The sequence below is a fragment of the Polypterus senegalus genome, chromosome 16, assembly GCF_016835505.1.
Source record: "Polypterus senegalus isolate Bchr_013 chromosome 16, ASM1683550v1, whole genome shotgun sequence".
In the NCBI taxonomy this organism is placed as follows: domain Eukaryota; kingdom Metazoa; phylum Chordata; class Cladistia; order Polypteriformes; family Polypteridae; genus Polypterus; species Polypterus senegalus.
In genome coordinates, this window is record NC_053169.1 from 63,399,728 (window position 1) to 63,425,578 (window position 25,851).

The following is a 25,851-nucleotide window of genomic DNA, read 5'->3' on the forward strand; positions in this document are numbered from 1 at the left end:
TATTATAAATTCATCCTAAAGTGTAATAATGATACCAGCAATTCATATTAGCAACCCAAAAATCAAGTACATTAGAACACTCTAGACGAGAACAGGCCATTCAGCCCAACAAAGCTCACCAGTCCTATCCACTTATTTCTTCCAAGAAAACATCAATGTAATTCCTGTACAATAGATGCATGTAAATTTATTGGCTTTTTAAAATTATTTTTTGCTGCAACAAGTGCAATAAAATTCCACTTACAAAAGCATGAAGATTCAGTGTAAAAATATACACAAATGCACAAAAGACACTGAGAAAATTGTCTGACAAAAAAATAACAATGCCATAATCTGTCTTAAAAAAATAATTTTTCCATCTTTTCCATGGACTTTAAAAATTATTTCAGTATTGTTTTTGGAGTTTCTAAGACCATGTAATCTAGTGGTTATATTCATCTTTTGCTTCGTTGTGTTACTAACATTTTTAAAAACGATTAACCTTCTCCTGTGGCACCATCTTCTTTTCCTTATAGACACCACTGTGTTGGAGGCTGGTTGCCGGGGAAGTGGTTCCTAGTGTTTGTGCATCATGACATCAAGAACACTTTAAAAAGCTGACGCATGTAATTATCCAAGATCTGGATTCCTATAAGAAAAGACTTTTTTTTCATTGTTAGCTATTTAGTTTACTGGTTTCCATTTTTTTTTCTGTCTTTTTGATTAGGATTTATCTCTCATGTTTCTTGAATCTGGTAACATGTATCACTTTTTGATTTACGACTTACTGCTCTGTTCTTTGTTCATGATTCTGGCTGCATGTCCTAAGCATTGTTTTGATTTTTATCTTCCTGCTTATGACCTCTGAGTGAATTCTGACTTCTCCATGGCATCTCCTGATTCCATTTTCTCTCAAAACCGGCATTGCATGCAAACAGATTTGATCTTAAATTCCATAGATTTCATCTTGTGTGAAAATCAATGTGCAAGCTGGGGGTTTAATAGCTGAAATAGACTTCAAACTAAAAGATATGCATACAAACCTTTCTTTCTACATATACACCTTTTTCATGAGAATACAACATTTGTACAGAAAGCAATAATAAAATAAACAAAAAATACATTAAATCTGAACTCCTTAAAACCTAAATGAAAATGGATAACAAAATAATGATATAGGCCAGCTGATGAATAAAGGACTGCTGAGAGCAAGAAATAGGACTTTTTAGTTTGATATCAATAAAAATATGTGCAATACTATAAATGTGTTAGTTTATGTTTGACACCCACTGCACGCCCAACCTACCTGGAAAGGGGTCTCTTTTTGAACTGCCTTTCCCGAGGTTTCTTCCATTTTTTCCCTCCTAGGGTTTTTTTTTGGGAGTTTTTCCTTGTCTTCTTAGAGAGTCAAGGCTGGGGGGTTGTCAAGAGGCAGGGCCTGTTCAAGCCCATTGCGGCACTTCTTGTGTGATTTTGGGCTATACAAAAATAAATTGTATTGTATTGTATGTCTTGTGTTGTTATGGATATAAGAACACACCACTGTTTACATCATTATTTCAAATATCAATTATTGAAACTGTGACATTTGCCTCACAAGTTTGGCATCATTATTGACTAATTAGGGTAGTCTGCAAATTATATATATTGACAGAAATCTTTGGAGAGTAAGGCCCCTTAGCTGTACTTGCTGTACTAGAAGGCATTGTCAATGATGCATAACATAGAGAGCATGGCTTTTAGAGGTCAACTAGATTTATTCACTCTTTATGATGGGCTAACATCAGCCATCTTTATGGACATTTGCCAGAAGCTGTCAAAAAAAGTCTTTTAGAGATATGGGCTACTTCTGGGACAATTCCTAGAATCATTTCTAATATCAGCAAGTCCTTTGAGATACCGATCCCAACCCATGATTCAGAGCTGAAGAGCGAGTCAAATCTAGTAGCTACTTGACATCTTCCCCTTCATGACATGTACCAGGGCATATATAGTATGTTCCAGCCTAGTGATATTTCTAACATTTTTTCAGTCTCTACAAATGTTATGGTTTGCATTTTTGTTTTAATATTTTGTGCCTTTTCAGAGATATTTTCAGAAAGAAAAGATGTATAGTTAGGGTTTACTTAACCCAAAGATTCTTAATATGACTGTTGTGAACGCTGGCCCTGGCACAGACAGACGGACATCATGTTGTCACCACACACCATTTATTTATATACACTATGTACAAAGTTTTCTCACGTGCACCCCCAGTGCCTTCTTGCACCGATCTCCCCAAGTCCAGGCCACACAATCCTTTTGTCTTCCTGGCCGCCTCCCATCCTCTCTCTCCAGTTCAGTCTACTTCCTCCCGACTTCCACCACCGACTGGAGGGAGGCGGCCCCTTAAATAACGCTCCCGGATGAGCCCCAGGTGTTCCCGGCATTCCCTCCTTAGTCACGCCCCAGTGTGGCGGAAGTGTCGGCTGTCTTCCTGGCAGCTCTCCGGGAGCCACATAAAGTCTTCCCCCCGGCACTTCCTGGTGTGGCGGAAGTGCCGGGCTCCCAGAATAATTAGGCACTGGGGCGCCACCTGGCGGTGGCCACGGGTCCCTACAGGGCTGGGCTTCCAAGCCCTGTACCCAAGGCCCCCTGCATAACCAGGACGGACGCCCCCACTCGGTCTGGAGGAGGCACTGTGTGGATAAATAATTAAAGATTAGTGTATTCACTTAAGTGGTGTCCCTGGTAAATGATTTTTGTTCTATGAATTTTCTACTTCAATTTAGGATTTTGATTGATGACAGTGTTTAATTGACTTCCTGGTTATGAATCTTTGCTTATGTTTTGGCTCATGTCTCTTCTTCTAGTCCTTTATTTAAAAAAAATCTCTGTCACATTATTGTTGTCAGAATAACATAATTTCTGAGCAGGGCACATTTTAAATTGTTATGACTTACTGACATCTTGATATCCATACTGGTGTTTTAAGGGGTTCTTCAATTACTTGTGTGGGTTCCTTTTTTGAAGCATGCACTCTACCATACATATTTCCAACTGTATATACTGATTTTGCTCCTTATTGTCCTGGCAGACCTTTGCCAGTTGGGCAATTTGTCTTAATACATTACTTATGGTCAATCTCACCCTGCTGTATATTTTTCATAGTTAATCCATAACGTTGTTCCAACTAAGAAATAAATATGTTTGCAAATTACACATGCATTCATTTTTCAAACTAATTAAAAGTTCCTGGATTGGGAAAGATTGGCATGGCAGTTTTAGGTGCAATGCAGGAATCAACATTGGAAAGGGTGAGTACACTCACTCACAAAAAGCCAGTTTGTAGTTTCAAGTGTTCCCATCTGTGGTTCCTGAGAGGAAAACTGACTTTTGCAGCTCTAGACAAACACATCGAAAATGGAGAAGCACGAAACAGACAGTGACAGGGTGGGTTTTGAAACCAGGATGGTGCAACCTTAGTCACTGCACCTCAATACACCAAGAGCAGAAAAAGAGAAATCAAAAAATACTGTCATGTTCTCAGGCCCACACCTGGGGGGGGGGACAACCATGACACTTGTCAGGGGCCCGAGCTAGATAGGGGCCCACCCTTTAAGTGGCGTTTTAAAATATACGCACATATTTGAAACACGAAAGGGGCCCAGAATTTCCTAGGTACGGGCCTGATGTTCTATGTTTGACTGATATTTCCTATAATTCAGAAAAAGCAAACATATCAGTTCACATTTTAAAGTATGCTTCTCATTACGTTTTCCTAATGATAAGTTCGTTTATAATTAAAAAATGTACATTTACGTTTCAGTTTTATGTCATCTGAGAGCACCAGGGTTTTGGGTTCAGATCTTGGCTTAGGCACTGCCATCATGGAGTGTAAAACACGAGCCAACAGTTTTGGGGTCTGTGGAAGAGCCCAGTTTAATTCACAGTGCAAAATGAAACATATACTGTAATCCGTAAGGCTGAAATCACGGCTTTCTCTGCCTAAATGTTACTTCTGCTGTGATGTCAATCTGTTACCTTGAGGCAGTTTCAGGAATGAATGCCGACTTCCAGTTTGGCTTGCACTTATATAGAGACTGGAGAGGAAGGCTTCTGTTGTAGAAAGGGAGCTCCCTGGTCCTCCTGATTTTCTTCTTCTGATCTAAGGGTTATTGCCACTTCCCTGGCATCAATCTCCCCATCTGATCTAGTTCTTCTCAAGGTGCTAAATATGTGCAGGTTAGATTAATTGACAACTATGAATGTGTGTGTGTGTGTGCGTGTGTGTGTGTGTTGAAGTGTGTCCTGGCACCAAGTCCATTGCTGGCTCTCATCCTGCACCAAATGCCACCTGGGTAAGCACTGGCTCCCTGTGCCCTGGAACTGGATTAAACAGGTTTGAAAATGGATGGATGGATGGTATTTCAAGTCTGGTTGAATACATGAAAAATATTTATTTTCTAGCGTATGCTGTATAAAATTTGCTTTTATTCCCAAAGAGATAATGTATGCTTTCTTCTACCTCATGAATCAAACTGTATATTAGAAAAGATCAGAAAAATATGTAGAGCATAGAAATTAAAGGAAAACGTATGCCTGCTTCTTTCTGTATTAAGGAATGAAAAAGATTTTCAATTTTTAAATCACTTAAGCTCTATTGAACTGTGAAGTGGGAACCATATTATATGAGAGAGTCAATCAAAATCCATTTAGAATCTATTTTATTTTCTGACTAACACATTACAGATCTTAAAAACAAATCAGGGCATTTTAAAGTTGCATTGAACAGGTTTAAAAAACTAATATGGCAAGAAATTCTATCTTAGAAGCATAATAGAGGGACTGCAGGTTAAGGCTGGTTCAGCTCACAGCTTTTCCTTGTTTTATATCAGATAAAATAAACCAATTGTCTTATATAAATGTGGGAGTCCATGACACTTTCATTATATTACTATAGTGACCTACCTGAGTGGTTCATATAATCGAGTCTTTCTGGAAAAATAACTTGGCACAAAAGGGCATTTGCTAAAATCTATTAGGGATAAAAAAATCTCAGCTGTGAAAATCAAGATGCAAGACCTACTTTTGTAGTTTTAGTTTAATTTTTCTTTTTCAGTTCGGGATACATTATAGAACATTACACATTAAACTATATTTAAAGACATACAAATTTTGAAACAATTTTAACTAAGCAAAAAACTACAATGAATTCAAAATAAACAGTTTTGGATTGCTTTCACCTAATGGAGTGCTCAAGAGCCTCGATTGATTATTGATGAGCCTGCTTGTCACATCCATTGTAATGCGTAGATACAGTTGAATGTCCTCTGTACTCATCAGTGTTTAGAGAGAGTCTGGTTTTAATTCTACATGTCGGAACTTTATGGGGATTCAACCTATTGTTCTGAATGTTTTGTAACTGAAGGGCTCTAAAGTATAGTATGTGAATTCAAAGGGGTTTTTTCTTATTTTTTACATCTGTGAAGAACATAAATGTGTCAGCTCCTATAGATGCACATTCTGAACCTTATTCAGGTAGTGGAGAAAAACAAGATTGCCAGTTAAATAATGCTTCATTCACACTCAACAGAATGCACCACAATTCAAGGGAACATAAGAATTGCACTAAAAAGATAGGTGTCTTCGGCAGCATTTGGATAATTATGAGGAAGTGGTGTTACCTAATATTGTACAATTTTCACGTGTTACCGTTTGAACGGGAAGCATTCATTTTTATCATTACTATTATTATCCATCATCTCTTATTAGTGAATGAGGTTTGATTTTAAATTCAATACCCTGTATTCTTATTAGTGTTGATTGGCAAAATATGCCAATTTTTTTTTGCTGTGAATATGCTATGTTCGCCTGAAGCTTTGTTCGCTGAATATTTTCCTAAAATTACACTGTTCAGCTGGCTTAGACAAACTTTTTTTTAAATTTATGCATACAGTAAGATCATAGCCAATCAGTTTTATGCATTAGTGAGGTTACTATCGGATCAGTACTCCAGCCAGATTTTCACTTTGCAAGTGTTTTAAAATATTGCCATATTTTCATGGGTAAATATGAAGCAAAACAGAAACCAGACATCAAGAATGTTTATAACCACTAATGTTGATCAGTAAAATTTATCAAAGCATTTTTTGCAGCAAATATGCTGTGTTCAGCGGTGAACTTGTTTGTCAAATGTTTTCCTGCACGTTCGCCATCATTTCTTTTAGAGGTCCTGGTCCTGGTCCTTTGGATGCCTTAGCTGCTCTGCCAATCAGAAAGAGTGTGCTATGTGCAATTTAGTATCAGAAATCTACTAAACAAAGTATCTGTTGAGATTTAATTCAATTATCTGATAAAAATATTTTGAAACAGTGCAATCTGGTGATGCAGCATTAAACGTTCACACAAGGGGGTGGGTGGGTGCAATGTTTGGATGGAAAAATGGGATGGTGGTTGCTTACTTAATAGAACACAAAGGACTAAACATATTTTCTTTTTCTGAAGTATTAGTGACACACTTCTAGTCTTCAGTGTTAAAAGAGGTAGTCATCTGCCGTTATGCATACATAATCCAGAGATGCACAGCTGGCATTGTGAGGCAGGAATGACAGCTTTGCACAATCACTCTTCCTATATGTTAAAACTCTGTACTAAACTTACTAAACCTCAACTTGATTAAAACTAAATGTATACCTATAACACCTACTCAGTTCTTGACACTTGATTGAAATCTATGTGCGTATTTAACCTCTCTCTCAATACCTGTCAATAGATGACCAAACACTCATATGCACAATGATACCAGCACTTTTTTTTCTTGGCTTCAATGAGTTCCTTCACGACTCATGGCAGTGACTTCCTGTAAACATGCTTCAAAAATGCTCTTTGACTTTTATTTTTTTTTTTTAACCAACATTTTACGAGCATTGCTATTGCTTTCAATAAAACAAGTGTTTGGCTGAAAATGCTTAAAAACTGCTGCATGTAGGGGTTTTCAAAACCACTCACTGCTAAAATGCTAAGATGTAAATATTGTAATTGAAAATGTCAAATAACTTTATAAGAAGTTTAGGATATTTCTGGTCTAGTGTTAACACACTAGAAAAATGCTTAGGTCTAAAAGGGCCACAAAGATTGTGTTGTAAATTTCCTTTTATCTTTGCTTGGATTCAACCCAAAAGACCTTTGTGTTCATTCTTTGTTGTTTTGAATTCTTGGTTACACACCACTTCCTGACTATGATTCTTGAACCATGTCCTAAGAACTATTTACCTATTAGATTTATTAGTTCTGACACTTGGCTTTACATTTTTGACTTAGCAACATTTCCTGATTCCAGTTCTTCTCAAAGCTGCTGCCACCTCATGTAGTCAGTATAATATGATTTGCAGCTGTAATCCAACCTGGCTGCTTGAATATAAAGTACTAGCAGTACCCCGTGGCTATGCTCACATAATAATGAAACAGGACAAAGTTCAAAAATCAATAGACTTTGGCACTATATCTGATCGTGTTCAGCTCTGACGGAGAGCATTCCCCGCGTGGGGAGAAAAGCACATGGCAGTGATATCTCTGCAATCAGCAGCTACCCTCTAAAACACATGGAGCTCTGATCTCTGTCTCTCACAAACATCAAACATTACCCCTTCACAATCTGTAGATGATAATGTCTGTTGAACAAACAGGTATTGCTAGCTAAGCAGAAGCAAGGTGCACTCCAACACGTGGCGAAACGTAGATCAACTCGAACAGAGGATGGTGAGTGAATGAGGAAGGCCCCGACACTCTGCTCTCACCCCACAGCCACTCTCTTGGATTTGCATAAATACATTGGTACCGCAAGTGAACTATGGTATTTAGCACAATGAGAGAAGTCACAAAATCAACTGGAAAGTAAATTATAGAAAACAACCAGATCTAAATCTGTTACGTAATTCTCTCATTAAAAGTGGACAGACATACAGACAGAACGCACTTGGACCACAAAATTTTTAAAACCGTTTCTTAGTGAGCGCTTATGGGCCAAGGGTAACCTACATTCCAAATTTCAAGTGCCAAGTCCTCATGGTTCGGCAGACTTTTGTGATGAGTGAGTCAGTGGTATTTGGCTTATATATATACTGTATATATATATATATATATATATATATATATATATATATATATATATATATATATTTATATATATATATATATATAAAAAACTGCTCAACAAAATTAAAGGAACACTTTGAAAACACATCAGATCTCAATGGGAAAAAGAAATCCTCCTGGATATCTATACTGATATAGACTGGGTAATATGTTAGGAACGAAAGGATGCCACATCGTTTGATGGAAATGAAAATGATCAACCTACAGAATTCAAAGACGCCCCAAAAATCAGAGTGAAAAAATTATGTGGCAGGCTAGTCCATTTTGCCAAAATTTAATTGCAGCAACTCAAAATTGTATGCAGCACTTTGTATGGCCCTGTGTTCTTGTATACATGCCTGACAACATTGGTGCATGCTTCTAATGAGATGACAGATGGTGTTGTGGGGGATCTCCTCCCAGATCTGGACCAGGGCATCACTGAGCTCCTGGACAGTCTGAGGTGCAACCTGGTTGCATTGGATGGACCAAAACATAATGTCCCAGAGGTGTTCTATTGGATTAAGGTCAGGAAAGTGTGGTGGCCGGTCAATGGTATCAATTCCTTCATCCTCCAGAAACTGCCTGCATACTCTCACCACATGAGGCCAGGAATTGTCGTGCACCAGGAGCCACTGTACCAGGATAGGGTCTGACAATGGGTCCAAGGATTTCATCCTGATACCTAATGGCAGCCAAGGTGCCTTTGTCAAGCCTGTAGCGGTCTGTGTGACCCTCCATGGATATGCCTCCCCAGATAATCATTAACCCACCACCAAACTGCTCATGCTGAATGATGTTACAGGCAGCATAATGTTCTCCATGGCTTCTCCAGACCCTTTCACTTCTGTCACGTGCTCAGGGTGAACCTACTGTCATCTGTAAAAAGCACAGGGCACCAGTGGTGCATCTGCCAATTCTGGTATTCTATGGCGAATGCCAATCGAGCTGCATGCTGCTGGGCAGTGAGCTCAGGGCCCATTAGAGGACATGGGGCCCTTGGGTCACCCTCATGAAGTCTTTCTGGTTGTTTGGTCAGAGACATTCACATCAGTGGCCTGCTGGAGGTCATTTTGTAGGGCTCTGGCAGTGCTCATCCTGTTCCTCCTTGCCCAAAGGAGCAGATACTGGTCCTGCTGATGGGTTATGGACCTTCTATGGCCCTCTCCAGCTCTCCTAGAGTAACTGCTTGTCTCCTAGAATCTCCTCCATGCCCTTGAGACTGTGCAGGGAGACACAGCAAACCTTCTGGCAATGACACGTGCCATCCTGGAGAAGCTGGACTACCTGTGCAACCTCTGTAGGGTCCAGGTATCGCCTCTTGCTACCAGTAGTGACACTGACTGTAGCCAAATGCAAAACTAGTGAAGAAACAGTCAGAAAAGATGAGGAGGGAAAAATGTCAGTGGCCTCCACCTGTTAAACCATTCCTGTTTTGGGGGTCATCTCATTGTTGCCCCTCTAGTGCATCTGTTGTTAATTTCATTAACACCACAGCAGCTGAAACTGATTAACAACCCCCTCTGCTACTTAACTGACCAGATTAATATCCCATAAGTTTCATTGACTTTATGCTATACTCTAATTAAAAAGTGTTCCTTTAATTCTTTTGAGCAGTATATATATATATATACATACAGTGAACCCTTGTTTATCACGGTTAATCCGTTCCAGACTCTACCGTGATAAATGAATTTTCGCGAAGTAGGATTCTTTATTTATAAATCGAATATTTTCGCAGAGTATAGAAAACCTGTTTATGACCTTCTAATTACATTTTGTAACATTATTAGAGCCCTCTAGACATGAAATAACACCCTTTAGTCACCATTACACTCGTATTACCCAATATATTAGACAAAATAAGAGAAAATAAGACATATTAGACGTTACAAATATCATATTATTAGGCGCACTCGCCTTTTAAGGCGACCGACTTTTATCCTCAATTTCTGTGCGCTCCATGTGTACATCAGGCATGTAAGTGTAGAAAATGAGAACATCAAAGTGCCCATTCATAACATCTCCCGAAAACCTAAGTTTTTTTTTATCCCCTCAAGTGCCTGTCCAAAGTCGTACAATGTCAGCCCGAATCTGTACCGCTAAAGACGGAGTTTCATGCACTAAATAAGCTATGGATGAGAATAAGCAAGCACCATCTCCCCTGATATTTACTACACGGTGAGGCATTTGTACTCCATCAACATTAATTATTTCCAGAGACATAATTTTGTCTATTTATCCAGCGCATCGCACACAAAAGCAAGGGAACGATGAGATCACTAGAACTCTGCTCACATCGTGTCACTTCGTACTGACTTTTATCCTCAATTTTTGTGCGGTCCATGTGTACATCAGGCATGTAAGTGTAGGGAATAAGAACATCAAAGTGCCCATTCAGAACATCTCCCGAAAACCTAAGTTTTTTTTTTATCCCCTCAAGTGCCTGTCCAAAGTTGTACAATGTCAGCCTGAATCTGTACCGCTAAAGACGGAGTTTCAGGCACTAAATAAGCTATAGATGAGAATAAGCAAGCACCATCTCCCCTGATATTTACTACGCGGTGGGGCATTTGTACTCTATCAACATTAATTATTTCCAGAGACATAATTTTGTCTATTTTTCCAGCGCATCACGCACAAAAGCAAGGGAACGATGACAGCACCAGAACTCTGCTCACATCGTGTCTCTTCGTACCTCAAGCCGCAAGTAGTAAGTCTGTAATAAGCGGAATACCACTATGCTTTGCACTCACGGGACGGAAGCACAATCCTGAACGCTTTTTATAGTAGATTATTGTACTGTACATTTAATTGCACACAACCACTAACCTATGAAGGTACGACCTCAGAGGTGGTACAGCATCTTCAGCAGGTGCATTGTTGTCTTCAGTGAAGAAGTACTAGGCAGTGGGTGTCTGGGTGCGGGGCTGAAGAACATCTTAATAGGCAGTTGCTGGCACTGTCTTTTCATATGTGTGAGGAGGCTTTTTTAGGGTATTGCCATCTTTAATCATATCCAAGAGTTTCACCTTCTCCTGGATAGTAAGCATCTTCCTCCGGCGCTTAGTTTTATTGTCAGAACGCTTAGAAAAAGCAGCACGTTTAGGAGCCATCGTAGGGCTTAGATAAAAGTTCTCAGAAAGCGCATGCGTAGTGACGTAAGTGTGTATGAGAAAAAAATCGCGATAGAGTGAAGCCGCGACAGTCGAAGCATGATATAGCGAGGGATATATATATATACTAGCAAAATACCCACGCTTCGCAGCGGAGAAGTAGTGTGTTAAAGAAGCAATGAAAAAGAAAAGGAAACATTTTGAAAATAACGTAACATGATTGTCAATGTAATTGTTTTGTCACTGTTGTGAGTGATGAGTGTTGTTGTCATATATATATATATATATATATATATATATATATATATATATATATATATATATATATTTACACACACACACATAAACATATATATATATATACATATCTATACATATACACATATATACATACATATATATCTACATATATACACATACATATACACACACACATAAATACATACACACATACATATATACATACACACACATATATACACACAAATACATATATATATATACATACATCTGGGCCGGTTCTAGACAGGCATATATGAGGGGGCAGACAGAAATGTGAAGGGGGCACATGGTGGCGATGGAGGTTGGAAAGGGGTGGGGGTGCTCTGGATTACTGTTTTTGTCATGTCATTGGATTGCACTTCATCAGGCCTCTACCCTTAGACCTGTCTAACTTGGGTGCCCCACCTGAAGGCTAAGCTTCTGCTGGTGTAGCTCTTAGGGTCACTGAGGCACGCAAACCCCCTGACCACGATAAGGTGGCAATCCCTCAGGAGGAAAACTGAAAAATAAAACAACAAAAAGTAAAATAAAATATTTCTCATCAGATTATAACAACTAAAAACATGACATTTACTTTAATTTTATGGCCTATATCAAATATATTCGAACCCAACAATAACACTTCTCACTATTGCCAATACTAACAAAACTAAAAAGGGTAGGCCAAGTTATAAAAAAATCAATTCACCAAGTCTTGAAAAATAAAAAAATAAAATAAAGAATAAAATAAAATATCCATCCAGATCTTTACAACCAACAACATAAAAATTATCTTAATTGGATGGCCTAATTCTCAAATAAATTTGCAAAATAAAGTAAGAATAAAATAAGACTAGTGTGTGCTTGGTGTGTGGGTGTGTTTGTGTGTGTCCTGCGGTGGGTTGGCACCCTGCCCAGGATTGGTTCCTGCCTTGTGCCCTGTGTTGGCTGGGATTGGCTCCAGCAGACCCCCGTGACCCTATTCGGATTCAGCGGGTTAGAAAATGGATGGATGGATAAAATAAGACCTCTCAATATAGCCAATATTTACAAAACTAAAAAGGGTTGGCATAGTAATTAAAACAAAACAATTCACCATGTCTTTCCCTACAATTCTCAAACTAATTTGTAGAACACGAGAACAGATTTAGAACAGAACATTTGAACTTTTCTTCTTTTTTTGTCTTGTTTTAAGCTTGTTTGTTTTGTAAGCCACTGAACTCTCTGTTTGTAACTGAACAGCTCCGCTCTCCTTTCTCCTCAATCTACTCTACAACAACAGTCTCCTGTTTCCCTTTGCAAAACTCTTCCAAATTCATCCACATCCAAGTTATTTGTTATGGACTTCTCATGGGCCAAGATCACCTAATTCCTCTTTCTTTTATGTAACATGGTGTAACAATAGGGGGTTAGGACCCGTGACAAAGTGGAGCAGGAACTCTCACACGATGCTGAAGACACACCAACTACCAGGACTGTTACACACAATTTATGCAACTCAGGAAAGGCTTCTTTGTGCTCTTGCAGGAGTTTACACACAGTGGACAGGTCTGTTTCCTTTGAACATTTTTAAGCAGCATCTGTTTTGCCACAAGAACTTCATTTTTCAGACTTACAACATCTGCTACGGTGCCAGTCATCATAGCCAGAGGGTGCAACAGGGTGGGATCTAGAAATGCGCTAGACTTGGGTGCAAGACTAGATGTGGCTCTCATCAGGTCAATATTCTTGTGTGAAAATCTAGTTTCCATTTCTGAAATGGCCCTGTCAAGGATGTTGAGCAGGGATCTTTTCAGAGACTGATGGGGAGAAATGGTAGGGTCACCAGAGTCTGTATGGCCCAAAGTTGAGAGCACAACACTTTGACCCAGGTGTTTGCTCATTGTTCTCCTTCTCTTTGTTGGATGTGACTCATCCTCAGCAGGAGATGACACTCCCCAACAGTCATCCTCACGAGGAGTCCCGTGCTGCACTAACAACCTCAGAAGCACTGCACAGATCAACTAATTGAGACTGTAGAATAGCATTTGCTGGTTTCAAGACACCAAGCACCGGCACTGGGAACTTTCCAATCTCAAAGAAGTGATGCCTCTTAATTTGGCATAGCAGGCCTGATTCCTCGGTGCACAGGTCAACTGCAGCATCATCATCCTCTGTCACCTTTGATAGGATACTAAGGATTTGTTCTTGAGTGTCGACAGTGCACCTTGTCACCTCATAGTGACTTGTCCATCTGATCTCAAGCAGCCTTTTTAGACAAGGTGCATCATGTTTATTGAGCACATAGTGGTGGTGAACAAAGTTGTAGAGTGAACTAGATAGGCTAAAAAATCTTTTTGCACACGGCTCACTCTGCATGGCATGCAGAACCACTAAGTGCAGTTGGTGGTTGTAGCAGTGAATGTATAGGACATATCTGTCAAGCTTCTTTTGCAGCAGAGCTTGTACCCCACCTCTAACCCCATCATAACACTGGTTAAGTATACTGTCAGCACTGTAGCCAGCAACACAAAGGTGTAACAGCATCTCAGAGGTGTTGTACTCTGCATCAAGTTGTTGTAAGTCGAGCAACCCAATAAAATGCTCTTCTGTTATGGAATTTCTGACAAACTGTATTATCACAGACACATTTTCCACATTGCACCTATCCCTGGTCCCATCACTTTGAGGCAAAACGCTGCGGAATCAGCACTTTCATATTTTTTCCTGACCTTTCCATGCACCATGTCAGCCAGTGTTTGGATAATTTCATTTTGGATATCCTTAGGTGTGTATTTGCATTTTATGGGACACCCTTAGCAATGCTTGCTAGCTTCTCGTCCTTCTCTAAGGTATATTCCATCAGTTTTAGAAAAATACCTGAAGCAATGTCATCATCATTACCCGCTGCATCATGTCTCAAGGTTTCTGCCATCCCACGGAGCCCCAACTCATTTACACAGAGAAGCCTTATAGCACTACCAATACTCTTGACATAGTAATGTTTTTTTTAAGTTGTGTTTTACCAACCAACATTGAATCCACAGACCCCCCTGTGGCCTCTCAGTCGAGATGGTTGAATCATTCACATGGTTGTGGCTGGACACATGCCTCTGTAGCCCCTTGTCTTGATCAAGTGCTGCTTTCCAGTTGTTAAAACCAGATAAGGTAAAAACTACATCCCTCTCATTAACTGTGCTGCCATATTTCTGACATGGGAAACAGAAGCATGAGTCCCACACAACAGAGTACTCCAGCCATGGGCGTGTGTGGTACCAGGCAGGATTGAACGATCTTAATGTTGTACCACCAAATACACGGTTGGGGTAACTACCCAGTATTGGCTGGGATGGTGTATTACCATTTAACTCACTGGGTAGCTGAGCGGTTTGCTTTGGGGCAGCAATTGTTTGCAGAGGTACAGGAGAAGCAGTGCCTGTTGATGCCACAGGAGTAGACATGCCAGCTGCTGCCTCTGATCATTGCTACTGCTATTGGTACAGGCAGGGGCAGCATCACACTTTTTAAAAGCTTGGGAAAAAGGATGCATCTCACAGCATTAACTTTCCCTTTGTGAACTGCTGGAAGCTGGGGAGCAAAGTAATTAAGCTTTACTAAAATCGCTGTGATGTTGTTAATTATCTCACGAGTCGCTATGATTTTGACAACAGAGATTTGCTGCTTCCTCAAAGCCTGCCGCTGTTGCACAGCCCTGCCTACTGAGAAACATGACACCGGTTCATTTGCATACTAAACAGTGATTGGATGTTTAGCTGGGTGGCGGGTGAGTGGGGGATCTCTGCGCTGCGGAGTGCTGTGTGAGCTGCGGACAAACAGAGCACGGAGGGAAAGAGGGAACAAGAGGTGAAGCCTATCATCTCATTTGTGCCTTTTCCAGTGGCTTTTTCAGCTACTGTAGTACGTCTTGTCCATATTCAGTTTGTGGGTAATCTATTATTTTCTCTCTCAGCTTCTAAAAGTTTGATTTAAGGGGGCAGGACGTTTGTTTAAGGGGGCATTGCCCCCCCTTGCCCCAGCGTAGAGCCGGCCCCGACATACATACACACACACATATATAAACATATATATACATATACATACATATCTACATTTATACACACAGCTATTTCGTATCAGTGCAATACGCTGCTTGTTAAAACGGATGACTCCCGCTCTTACGTGCAAGTCTGCGTGGATATTATGAACTATCGTATTTGTTCAAGTTCTATTTAAATTTTAAATAGAAGGAATTTTTATTTAGTCGACAGAAATATCTTTGTTAGGAATGGTAAAAACAGACAGGAATATTATTCATGAATAAATCAACTCAAACCTTAAACAACTTATAATATTTTGCTCTCCATAAAAATATATCCTGTCTAAATTATACAAGTTAGAAATAAAGTAAACGTTAAAAGAACAAACATTCAAATTTCTTTAGTCTTATGTAATTTTATATAAAAAATAAACTTAGATTTTAAATATCCCAAAAGATTTTGCTCTCCATAAAAATATATCCTGTCAAAATTATACAAATTCAAATATGAACATGCTGCATAACAAAACCTGGAAATATAAATAAAATGTGTTCCTTTCAGCAATAACAAATCAAATCATTCAGTTGTCTTTGCTCATATGTCATTTTAGAGCTGGACGCCTGGCATCTTTTTTTGGCAACAGGTTCGTTTCTGTTTGGTGTGAGGTTCTGTGTTGTGGAGATTCTCAGGATGGATTGCAGGTGCTCATCAGTGAGGCGACTCCTGTGTGCTGTTTTGTTAGTCTTTATCACTGAGAAGAGCTTCTCACACAGATATGTGCTACCAAACATGCACAAGGTTCGAGCCGCATGTAGACGGACTTTTTGTTCTTCAAAGTCACCAAAGCGCCGTGCAAACTCAGTGCGCTCAGTTTATCAGCAAAGTGCGATTTGGGAACACCGTAGTGACGACTTGGTTTAACATTACTTGGCAACAGGGAAAGTGGGGCAAGGTGAACTGGTGCATTTGTGTCTCCCATAAAAGCAGCTTCACTTGAAATCACTTTGTGATTGTGCACGGGTAAAACGTCCGCTGAAGTGTCAGATTCTTATTTAATTATTCTGCTTTCTGTATCTTCTGCATTGCATTCAGGTTACCCTGATGTTTTGTCTCATAGTGCCGTCTTAGATTAAATTCTGTAATTACAGCCACATTAGCTCCACAAATGAGACACACGGGTTCAGTAAACATATACTCAGCCTCCCATCGGTTTTAAAGGCTCTATTTTCAGAATCAACTTTTCTCTTCAGCATCGTGTGAGCTAGCTTCGCAATAACTTGCAGCATCATAAGGTAGACTTGATTAACGGTAAGTGTTCGGCAAGGCAGCTGAAGCGCTGCATTATGGGATCTGTAGTTTATTGTGTTACCAGCGCTTCATATACCCGGGCTTTAATAACAATAATACAGTATATAAAATGATCTTGCGGCGGATATAATTACATGCCGGGCGGATGTGGCCCGCCCCTTGAGTTTGACACATATGGACTAAATAGAACTTGAAAAGATATATTTTTCAAATGTGATCGCGCAATTCAGATAGAGTTGACGCAAGACTACAGCCTGCATGCCTCAATAAGTCATCCTCCCCTCGCTCTTACTTTTTACCGTTCATCTAATGAATACACTGAGTATGGCTTTACCAAAACAATCATTGATGGCGAATAAAGTATCCATTATTCGAGTATGTAGATCGGGATATATATATATACATATATATATATACCCGCGTATCGCAGCGGAGAAGTAGTGTGTTAAAAAAGCTAGAAAAAGAAAAGGGAACATTTTAAAAATAACGTAACATGACTGTCAATATACAGTATTTGTTTTGTGAGTGTTACTGAGTGTTGCTGTCATCAAGGATTTGATTATCATTATTTCTTTCAATCAGGTTCGTATTTGTAGGATGTGTTGTGTTCAAGTTACATTCCGTGTTTGTCAATCGCTGTAAAGATGACAGGTTTCATTCATCGATTCGTTTCTTACTGCATCAATAAACAGCTCGTCTTCTTCTTTATCTGAGACCTGACACACTGCATGCACGGGTTTTTACACTGTCTTCCTTTAGCGGGACATTGACTTTTTCCAACGTGTGCTTTGTTTCCGCAGTAGTTGGATTTATGAATATGCTTATATGTATCAGACGCTTCATATTTTTTGCTGCCTTTTCAATTGTGTAATTCGTTTTTGTTCAGCTCTTTGGAACTGTTGCTTTTATCTGTGCACTCGCCAGTTCACGTGAGCCGCTCGGTGTACATGCATCGAAGGTTCCCAGCTGTGCTGGTGCCATCTCGCTATGTCCATGGCTGTATTTAATGTTACCTTAGTCCTGGCACTTAAAACTTTCTCTCGCAGTTTCACTGAGTTTGTGTCAAACACCACCCTGACCATCTCATCTTCCTCTCCATAAGCACAGTCCTTCACCCGTGAATATTTAGTGGCAGTTTGCTATTGGATTGCCGCTGACGGACGGCCTTATATGGGCAGGCACTAAATTACAAACGCCAGCGCAGCCTGTCTATGAACTTAATTTAAAGTGTAGGTTTACATCGTGCTTTGTTTCCAAGTAGCAGAACTCATGAATATGGTTGTATATGTCACTCGCCGCTTCTTATTGTTTCGCTGCCTTCTCAATTATATAATGCATGTTTTCTTCAGCGCTTTTTGAGGTCTTCCTGGTTTTCTATGTACTGCGTGATTACGTGGGAGGCGTGATGATGTCACACGAAACTCCGCCCCACGGCATTGAAGCTCATCTCCATTACAGTAAATGGAGAAAACTGCTTCCAGTTATGACCATTACGCGTAGAATTTCGATATAAAACCTGCCCAACTTTTGTAAGGAAGCTGTAAGGAATGAACCTGCCAAATTTCAGCCTTCCACCCACACGGAAGTTGGAGAATTAGTGATGAGTCAGTGAGTGAGTGAGTGAGTGAGTCATATATATATATATATATATATATATATATATATATATATATATATATATATATATATATATATATATATATAATAGGCTTGCCCAGTTAGGACTGAGATAGTGATGAACTACCAAGGTAATCAGGAAGTAGAAATGCATAAAAAACAGTTCCTCTGTAGTATTGCATCAATTGCACTCTTGCATCTGTCCAATAAAATGATACATGCAAACATGGTAGAGACACTTTATATTGAAAGATTTTATTTTTTCTGAGCAGTGGTATTGACCACCTCCCATCTAGCAGTCAATTAGCAAAGATATTGTCCTTGAAAAAAACTATAAATCACAAATTATATAAGGCACTATGTAATTTATTTTTTTATAGTTGAAAATAAAACCTCTGTTGTTGGCATTTTGTTGTATGCTCTTTGTTTTGCTAGGCACAACTTCAGATACATTTAAAAAAGACAAAATCTGACCAAGGTGGTTTTACAAATGTCAACTGGTGTGCTAGCATGCACATATAGTCCTCTGAATAAAACACAAGGAGCCCAGAAACTTCACCTATGAATCAAAACATTTTAAAAAATTTTTTGTAAATGAAAGTACAGTGGTCAGTTGTGCTGTTATTAGCGCTGATGACTGCTTTTAATATAAAATATCTGCTTTGTATTTAGTAGTTTTTGCCCAGTTCAGTTTTTTTTATGTTTAAAACATTTTGTCGTTGGGTACCCCAATAATGAAGCATATATGATCTTCTATCTCTGTGTGTCTACATTAAATTGAATTATTCACTTATTTTTTCACTTTTTGAAGACAGCTTAGGTCTTTTTTGGATTTGTTTTTCTGGCTTCTTGGATTTGCTGTTCCTACAATATTGATGTCATCTACAAATTTGACAAGTTTAATAACTATATTAGTTTTAAATTCTTCTTCAGTGTAAAAGGCTTTTTGTATGTCTAAATAAAATATATAATATGATTTGCTTTTGTCTAATTCTCTGGCAGTTATTTAAAAAAAATCTTATGATCCCAGTACAGAATGTATGGGATAAACGTATTCTTCTGATACTACACAGTATGGGTCCTTGCATTCTTAACAAAGACAGAGTGAGGAGTGCTGCCTCTAAGGTATGTTAGGAATGACTAGTCACTGTGCCATTGATGTCTTGGGTGCACAAAGGCATAGCAGGAACATTTTGGTTAATGGGTTTGGTTATCATGGGCTGTCAAACCAATTATAATAATTAGTCTCTCTGACCAAGGTACCCTTTTGTCTGAAGGACTCTGTAGAAATGTCTGTCCTTCTTTGATTAGCTCCTCTTGTTATCTGATGAATATCCAAAAGCAAACTGACCAAATATTGGTTGTACATCTTAGTCATTCAAAAAAATTAAAGGAACACTTTGAAAACACATCAGATCTCAATGGGAAATAATCATGCTGGATTTCTATACTGATATGGACTGGGTAATGTGTTAGGAACGAGAGGATGCCACATCATTTGATGGAAATGAAAATTATCAACCTACAGAGGGCTGAATTCAAAGACTCCCCGAAAATCAAAGTGAAAAAATGATGAGGCAGGCTAGTCCATTTTGCCAAAATTTCAGTGCAGTAACTCCAAATCGTACTCAGTAGTTTGTATGGCCCATATGTGCTTGTACGCTTGCCTAACAACATCTGGGCATGCTCCTAATGAGACGATAGATGGTGTCCTGGGGGATCTCCTCCCAGATCTGGACCAGGGCATCACTGATCTCCTGGACAGTCAGAGGTGCAACCTGGCAGTGTCGGATGGACTGAAACATAATGTCCCAGAGGTGTTCTATTGGATTTAGGTCAGGCAAACATTGTGGCAAGTTAATGATATCAATTCCTTCATCCTCCAGAAACATGCCTGCATACGCTAACCACATGAGACCAGGCATTGTCGTGCACCAGTAGGAACCCATAACCCACTCCACCAGCACAGGGTCTAATAATGACTCCAAGGATTTCATCCCGATACGTAATGCCAGGGCGAACTTGCTCTCATTTGTGAGAAGCACAGGGTGCCAGTGGTGGACCTGCCAATTCTGGTATTCTATGGCAAATGCCAATTGAGCTCCACGGTGCCGGACAGGCAGTGAGCACAGGGCCCACTAGAGGACATCAGGCCTCTCAGGCCACCCTCATGAAGTCTGTTTCTGATTGGTCAGAGACATTCACACCAATGGCCAGCTGGAAGTCATTTTGTAGGGCTCTGGCAGTGCTCATCCTGTTCCTCCTTGCCCAAAGGAGCAGATACTGCATGGGTTATGGACCTTTGATGACCTTGTCCAGTTCTCATAGAGTAACTGCCTGTCTCATGGAATCTCCTCCATCCCCTTGAGACTGTGCTGGGAAACACAGCAAACCTTCTGGCAATTGCACATATTGATGTGCCATCCTGGAGAAGTTGGACTACCTGTGCAACCTCTTTTGGGTCCAGGTATCACTGCATGCTACCAGTAGTGACAGTGACCATAGCCAAATGCAAAACTAGTAAAAAAAACAGTCAGAAAAGATGAGGACGGAAAAATATCAGTGGCCTCCACCTGGTAAACCATTCCTGTTTTGAGGGTTGTCTCATTGTTACTCCTCTAGTGCACCTGATGTTAATTTCATTAACACCAAAGCAGCAGAAAGTGATTAAATGACAAGATGAATATTTCTGAAGTTTCATTGACTTGATGCTATACTCGGATTAAAAGTGTACCTTTAATTGTTTTGAACAATTTATAATGAGATTTACTAAATTAAAAAAAAATATAGACTTGAGTTATGTTTTATGTATTTTATATTTTATGTAGGAGCACAGTAGTTCATGATTTTTGATGAATCAACTGAAAATAGTTTTTGGTCAAGGACTATTTTGTGAAAAGCATGATCAAGCCCTACTGTTTTGTATTGATGAGTAATTCTTTGAAAACTGATAATATATTTTGGCCATGATCCAAGTGAACCCTGATGATAGCTTCCGCATATTCAAGAATGTAAGGATTGCTTAGGATTGCCTTGAGTATAACAGTTTTACATTCAGAGTGTAAAGGTTTTACTTTCACCTGAGTGTTCAGTTTAATATAGTACATAATCAAAACTCGACTTGATGTTTTCTTGGAGGAAACAAGTGGATAGGGCTGGCGAGCTTTGTTGGGCTGAATGGCCTGTTCTCGTCTAGATTGTTCTAATGTTCTAAAAGATAATCTAAATTAAATTCAAAGCTGCTTTCATAATCATTTACAAAAATAATGAGAGACTTTCAGTATTTGTCGAAAAGCCCAAATTCTGTTGCCAACGTAGTGATGAAAATTTGAAATTTTGCATATATTGCTTCATTTTCCTTTGGCTTCATCTTAATAACTGTTTTAATTCCTTGCTGACCGAGAAATATGAGAGCTAGTTATTTTCATAAAGAAAGATGGTCTTCAGTGATTGTATGAAATAATTATATTAACAAGGACACCCTTATAAAATGCATTTTTCTTTTTTAAGAATATAGATAGAGCTATTTGCCTTAAGGTAATTTCAAAACAATACCATGAAATGAATGAAAACGCATCATCCCTAAAAAGAGGAGCCTAATTAGCGAATATTCAGTCCCTTAAATGCATAATGATGTTGCCAACAGTGTTTATGAAAGTAGATGGTTTAAAACAACATACAAAAAATACAAGAATCTGGCTTCATATTCTGTACAATAAAGACACTTATCTTTTTAAAGATGTTAACTTGTTACAGAATTACAGACTTGACATGTTTTTTATAAGTTGTTTCTTTTTGTATATAATTTAAATAGGACCTTCTGCAATATTTTTGCAAACAATATGTTGGTATGTTTCACATTAGGGAGTATAATATATTAATGTATTTTTTAAGTTAAGTTTACCCAAATGTAATATATTACAACTTCTGCTTTAGTGCTCTTTCAAGCATTTATAGTTTTATTGACAGATTGATCTAATTGAAACCTTCACATGACGAAAATAGGAATACTCAGAACCCAGGTGCAGATGTTTCGATGGGTAATTACTACTGTGATGATGTGATAAAAAAACCCACCAGTTGGTGTGATAAACATTTCCTGGTGACGTTAACGGTATTTTACCACCTGTTTTATTAATCAAGGAAATAGTCACATTATAGTCATCAGAAAAAAGGCCTTTAATTTAGATGTTTGCAGTTTTCCTTTGAATATAAAACCTTACAAGCAGTAAAGAAAACATATTTTTTAAATACAGAAATGAAAAAATATATAAATCTCCTCTTTAAGTGACAGGCACAAATCCTATCAAGTAACAGTATTATACAATACTGTTCAAAGGTCTTATGCACATATGAAAGACTCCAGTAAAGCAAAAATGTTTCTCATAATAATTAAATGTTTCTAAATATAAAAAAAAACTACAAAGAGCAGTACAGTTGTGGCCAACAGTTTTGAGAATGATACAAATATTGGTTTTCACAAAGTTTGCTGCTTCAGCGTTTTTAGATCTTTTTGTCAGATGTTTCTATGGTATACTGAAGTATAATTACAAGCATTTCTTGTTTCAAAGGCTTTTATTGATAATTACATTAAGTTTATGCAGAGTCAATATTTGCAGTGTTAGCCCTTCTTTTTTAAGACCTCTGCAATTCGCCCTGGCATGCTGTCAATCAACTTCTGGTCCAAATACTTACTGATGGCAGCCCATTCTTACATAATCAACACTTGGAGTTTGTTAGAATTTGTTGGGTTTTTTTGTTCACACGCCTCTTGAGGATTGACCAAAAGATCTCAATGGGATTAAGGTCTGGGGAGTTTCCTGGCCATGGACCCAAAATTTCGATGTTTTGTTCCCTGAGCCACTTAGTTGTCACTTTTGCCTTATGCAACGGTGGTCCATCATGCTGGAAAAGGCATTGTTTGTCACCAAACTGTTCTTGGATGGTTGGGAGAAGTTGCTCTTGGAAGATGTATCGGTGCCATTCTTTATTCATGGCTGTGTTATTAGGTAAAATAGTGAGTGAGCCCACTCCCTTGGCTGGGAAGCAATCCCACACATGAATGGTAACGTTCACCTTTTGTCCTCCTGACAGCCTTTTTTCTGGATGACCCAAACAATCGGAAAGGGGATTCATCAGAGACTTTACCTCAGTCCACAGCAGTCCAATCCCTTTTTCTTTTTTGCTGCCGTTCTTGACACCAGGCCACCCTCCAAAAATCTTCGCCTCTCTTTGTGTGCAAATGCACTCACACCTGCCTGCTGCCATTCCTGAGCAAGCTCTGCACTGGTGGTGCCCACAGCTGAATCAAATTTAGGAGACGGTCCTGGCCCTTGCTGGGCTTTCTTGGGCGCCCTGAAGCCTTCTTCATAACAGCATAAAATAAAGTTCATTTTCATGGCAAAGAGGGACTTTGCAATTAATTGCAGTCCATCTCATCACCCTTCATACAATTGATCATTTGCTTTTTTTTTTTTTTTTACCGTGTCCTGTTCGGCTGTGAAGCAATCAGAATTAATGTCTGAATGCTGACGACTAGCCTTACAGTTTTTCTCTCAGGTGGAGCGTTACAGCTTCTGCTGACGTCACGCTTGATACCAAAACTTTATTAGAAATATTTTCAGATGTTTTTAAGATTCGAACCGGACACGGAGACAAAAGTGAAAGAAAAGGAGGAGATGGAGGTAAAGGGGGAAGGGGGGGGGTTTCGTATAGAATAAACAATAAATGAACCAGAATCCACTTCTTGACCTGCAGAAAGAGAGGGGGAAAAAACACAAGACAAAAACATTGCTGCATCAGCTACATGAAGATATATAAAAGTAAAAATGTTTGGTGACAATCACACAGTACCCTTAGGTCATGTGCTGAAGATGTCCAAGTCATACTTATGAAAGCACCATGTGAGCACCTCTGTGCGTACGCACGCTTGTATGTGTAAGGTTTCTCTATAGGAGCGTCCAATAGTGAGTGTGAAGGGCCACAGACCTGCCCCCAAAAATGTGCGGAAGATGGAGGGAGTTCCAAGCCCAGAGATCCAGAGGTCACCCCAGAGCGCGGAGACCCCAGGGAGACCGTCACCAGAGAAGCCCCAACCCCCCGAGGCGCAGAGGATCACCCCGGGGGGCCACAACCAGCAGCCGGCAGAGTCCCGGGAGATATCAACGGCAAACCCCCAGGCCCGCCCGCAGCCGCTCACCCCGAGTTGGCGGGCCGGAACCCAGCAGCCCGGGACCCAAGGGCGACCCACCCCGCCGAGGACCCAACAGAGCCCAGGGACCCAGATCCCACCAGGCAGCCACCGGGAGCGACCAGACTGATGCTTTAAAAAAAATATGTGGCAGGGGGAGGGTAGGCAAAGATGTTGTAGCATTGCCAGATGTCCCAGGAGAGGGGAGGAGTCCAAAACCCCACCTGACATATACAGTCACACACAAACACAGTCATACACTCCCTCCCTCATGCTCTCACATACACATACAACCCAAGACTTACAAGGATGTACGCCAGACACCCATTCACACTCCCCATATACACCCTACTAACTCTGGTCCCGGTGCTGCCGCATCAAGGCCCAACCATTCCCGGACGCCAGAGTTAGCCCGTTCCACTGGAGTAATAATGAGCAGGCACCCCCGTCCAACGCAGAGCAAAGCAACCCACCACTCCAGACCACAGGCAGACGGCCAGCTCCCACTCCTAGCCTCCAGCCCGGCAGCTAACTGAGAACAGAGGTGTGATAAGACCTCTAGTCTCCCTCCGCCGGCTCCAATGTAATATTGATGTGTGTTGATAAGGTGCATTTTGTGGTTGGGGGCGCGGGCAGTGCTGGCATCATGTGGCCTACACCAGCTGATGCCAACACACAGCCCCACTTCCCCCCCAAAACCCTCCGTGACTAGGTGCAGTTTAAAATTGGAATGGGCACCGGCACTCGGAGTGAGGCTGAAATTTCCCCACCGGATGCCGTTGAGTGTGTCCACTCCCAAGGCCCTAAGTGTGCATTTGTGTGGAATGTTGTTTGTGGAAGTGTTTAATGTGCAAATAAAATTGGGGGGTAGGCTGCCACAGGACTGCAGAAATGGGATCCATACCCGCACCCCCTGACTTACCCACACCCCAAGGCCCTATGTGCATGTTTGTGTGATGATGTGAAGGAGCAGGAGGAGGATAATGTCTGAGGATGGGGAGGAACGGCTGAGGGGCCTGAGCCCTCCAGGGAGCCAGCTCCCCTACTGGCCCCAATAGGCACCTCCGGTCCCAAAATCCACCCAGGGCATGGAGACCCCAGCCCATCTAGCCATGGCCCAAAGCAGCAGCATCACAGAGCCCCACAGAGTCTGAGGCCACCAACCCACACCACCCCAGCAGAATATTTACTCCCATCCCCACATTTACTCAACATTCAGACTAAGTAAGACATAAGACACCCAGGTAAA